At 41.0% G+C, this 4,100-nt stretch overlaps 1 pseudogene; it reads left to right on the top strand.

Annotated features, from left to right (window-relative positions):
- The first annotated feature begins 797 nt into the window (after positions 1-797).
- LOC123388356 lies at positions 798-1,751 on the top strand (annotated as a pseudogene).
- Positions 1,752-4,100: the final 2,349 nt, after the last annotated feature.

The following is a 4,100-nucleotide window of genomic DNA, read 5'->3' as shown; positions in this document are numbered from 1 at the left end:
ACTCAATCCCAGGACCTGAGATCATGACCTGAGCTGAAGGCAGCGGCTTAACCCACTGAGCCACCCAGGCGCCTGATTTCATTTCTTTTGATGGCTGCATAGTATTCCATTGTGTATATATGCCACATCTTCTCTATCCATTCATCTGTTGATGGACATCTAGGTTCTTTCCATAGTTTGGCTATTGTAGACATTGCTGCTATAAACATTAGGGTGCACATGCCCCTTCGGATCACTACGTTTGTATCTTTAGGGTAAATACCCAATAGTGCAATTGCTGGGTCACAGGGCAGTTCTATTTTCAACATTTTGAGGAACCTCCATGCTGTTTTCCAGAGTGGTTGCACCAGCTTGCATTCCCACCAACAGTGTAGGAGGGCTCCCCTTGTGGGTATGTTCTTAATTGTTTTGCTTAAACTCTGGATTTGCTGATTTGTCAGAAAATTTAATGGAAAGTTAAATGCTTAAACTTAACATCAAATTAACCTGGCTGGTTTTAAATAGTACCCCCCCCCCAAATAGAAATTACATGCTTACTCTAGAAAAAAATTTCATACATGTAAGACAGACAAAATAAAGGGTGCAAAGTACACTTCCCTTTTCATCTTTGAAAGGCATAGGAGAGCATGCTGGGAAGCGAGCAGGCACTGGAGCCAAACTATTTGGAATCACATTGTGGTCTGGATACATATTAGCCATGAACATGAAGAATTTATTTCAACTCTTCCTGTAAAATAGGGATTGACAACTAGGGTTGGTTTCTACTTTTCTGGGGACAGCATCCATAGGCTTTCAGAATGGTGCAGCATTTGACATACCACTGAAGGCTGTCCTACAATACAGCCTCTAACAAAACTAGGCTGTCCCAAATCCCTGGTAATAGAATCGTTTATCTTTACGAAAGCTCCTAAATCCACATGTGGGATATACATAGGCTGACTTCAGGAAGGCCAATTCAGTGAGACCTGCAGTTTTTACTAGGTGGTCTAGAATGAGAAAACACATCAGTGGGGCCTGGAGTAGTTTCACGTGTGCAGAAGCAAGCGTGATTTACTTAGTGAGGAGCAGAAAATCATTGCAAAAGTGTCGAAAGCACAAAAACAGAGTTGGAAAGCTAAATTTAAAAATGAAGCTACTTGGAATAATAATAAATTCAAAGAGTGCAACTTTTGATTTCGGGGTTGTGAGTTCAAGCCCCGCATTGGGTGCAGAGAGAAATAAATCAATCTTAAAAAGACAAAAACCAAAAAATGGGTATAGTGAAGATTAAATGAATTAATGAATGCATCTAATAGAATTACAGCAGTGCTTAGCACATACTAGGTGCTCAGTAAGTAATAATCTTTATGCATATGGATGTACATGTATAGACAAAGGCAATTCCATTTTTCATATTATTCTCCAACCTGCATTTTACACAATAAATGTCACAATTTTCAATACTAGCCAATACACAAACTACCTACATGATTCAGTGAAGTGAATATATCAAAATATAACCATCTTATATTGGATCCTTATACCTATTTTTACAGATCTGTACTGGTATTTCTGTAGGAGTGATTCTTACAGTGGGAAAAGTCAAAGGGCATGTCCATTTATAATTCTGATATTATGCCTTTCATAAATGTTAATTTATGAGACTAATTGATAGTCTCACACATGGTTGACTTTTTAAAACAATCTTTTTAAAGGATGCCTTCAGGTGGTATAAGGGTTCCTATGAAAGTCTTTCAAACATCAATGATTGACTGATATTAACAGATACTAAGTCTACTTTGCTACAGTTTGCAATAATTTGGCACTGTGTATATGTTGAATAAAAACATTTTCAAAATTCCATAGTTTTAAGAAAAGTAAAACTGCATACTTAAGTTCTTCCTGAGTTGTAAACTTTTAGGGGCGCCTGGGTGGCTCAGTGGGTTAGGCTGCTGCCTTCGGCTCAGGTCATGATCTCAGGTTCCTGGGATCGAGTCCCACATCGGGCTCTCTGCTCAGCGGGGAGCCTGCTTCTGCTCAGCGGGGAGCCTGCTTCCTCTTCTCTCTCTCTCTCTGCCTGCCTCTCTGCCTACTTGTGATCTCTGTCAAATAAATAAATAAAATCTTAAAAAAAAAAATTACCTGAGTTGTAAACTTTTAAACTCCTGAGTTAACAGCAGAAACTATCCCCATTTTTGTAACCCTAACATCTAACACAGTACCTGGGAGTGGAGTATATCAGTGTTTGCTAAATGATTAGTCATAAATCACAGGAAGGAACTATTATTACATTAGTAATCATACTACAAAAACTACATAGCTTTTGTTCCTCTCTACTTGACAGGAGCCAATCCCAAGGAAGTTTGTAACATGTACTTTCTTTTTTTTTTTTCTTTTTTTTTTTTTTTAAAGATTTTATTTATTTATTTGACAGAGAGAGATCACAAGTAGGCAGAGAGGCAGGCAGAGAGAGAGAGGAGGAAGCAAGCTCCCTGCTGAGCAGAGAGCCCAATGCGGGACTCGATCCCAGGACCCTGAGATCATGACCTGAGCTGAAGGCAGCGGCTTAACCCACTGAGCCACCCAGGCGCCCCTGTACTTTCTTACTTTAAACTTAAAAACTTTCCCCTGGGGCACCTGGGTGGCTCAGTGGGTTAAAGCCTCTGCCTTCAGCTCAGGTCATGATCCCAGGGTCCTGGGATCGAGCCCCGCATCGGGCTCTCTACTCAGTGGGGAGCCTGCTTCCCCCTCTTTCTCTGCCTGCCTCTCTGCCTACTTGTGATCTCTGTCTGTCAAATAAATAAATAAAATCTAAAAAAAAAAAATAGATAGCTAATATTCAACACCAAGCATTTAAAATGGTTTATATATTTTAGATAGGAAGGATTCCCTGCAATAGCTTTAACATTATTATACTTAGCTATTTCCTTATCAAAAACTAAACATTTGGGGTGGCTCAGTTAAGTGACTGCCTTTGGCTCAGGATAAAGCCCCATGTCAGGTTCCCTGCTGAATGGGCAGTTTTTCTCCCTCTGCCTCTCCACCAACTGTGCTCTCTCTCTCAAATAAAATCTTAAAAAAACTAAACATTTGCTCATACCTAGTATAAGGTTAGCCCTGAAGGCAGGGAATGAGGGATACTGGGGTGGCTCAGTCGGTTGGGTGTCTGCCCTCGGCTCAGGCCATGGTACCAGGGTCCTGGGATCAAGCCCGCATCAGGCTCCCTCAGCGGAGTCTGCTTCTCCCTCTCTCTCTGCCTCTCCCTCTGCTTGTACTCTCTCTCTCTCAAATGAATAAATAAATATCTAAAAAAGTTAAAAAAAAAAATACGGCATGACCTAACCTTAAATGGAATGCCTCTTTGTTCACATGGATGCCACTTCCCTTGGTCTACAGCAGATTGCTACAACTTGGTATCAACACCCAGATCTTTGGTCTTTCCTGACATCTGGAGCCTACTTCCCCAGATCTCTGGTTTGGCTCCTCCCATCTCAATAATCTACTGCATTATAAATTACCCATTCTATGGGGCGCCTGGGTGGCTCAGTGGGTTAAAGCCTCTGCCTTTGGCTCGTGACCCCGGGGTCCTGGGATCGAGCCCCGCATTGGGCTCTCTGCTCAGCGGGGAGCCTGCTTCCTCCTCTCTCTCTGCCTGCTTCTCTGCCTGCTTGTGATCTCTGTCAAATAAATAAATAAAATCTTAAAAAAAAAAAAAAAAAGAAAGAAAGAAATTACCCATTCTGATCAAGTCCTGCATAAGGCTCCCTGCTCAGCAGGGAGCCTGCTTCTCCCCCTGCTTATGCTCTCTCCCCATTCTCTGACGAATAAATAAAATCTTTTAAAAAATTAGTTTTAAAAAATTACCCATTCCAAGTAATGAGTAACACAGTGGTTTCAGTGCATTCTCAGCCCATGCTGCTTTATTGCCAAAATATATATACACACACACGCGCGCGCACACACATAGGTGCAGAGTTTCCAACTCGTATAGCAGTTTCCTTTTACATCAAAGAATAAAATTTCTGAAATCCCAAGGATGCATAGATTAAAAAGCTGCCTTTTGTAATACTTTATAAACATTCAGTGAAATTCTTTTTAACATTGTATACCAATGGTGTAAT

Source organism: Mustela putorius, unplaced genomic scaffold, assembly GCF_011764305.1.
Source record: "Mustela putorius furo isolate JIRA1106 unplaced genomic scaffold, ASM1176430v1.1 tig00003898_pilon_pilon_pilon, whole genome shotgun sequence".
Taxonomy (NCBI): domain Eukaryota; kingdom Metazoa; phylum Chordata; class Mammalia; order Carnivora; family Mustelidae; genus Mustela; species Mustela putorius.
The sequence above is the reverse complement of the archived record's forward strand: the minus strand, read 5'-3'. Positions and strand labels throughout refer to the sequence as shown.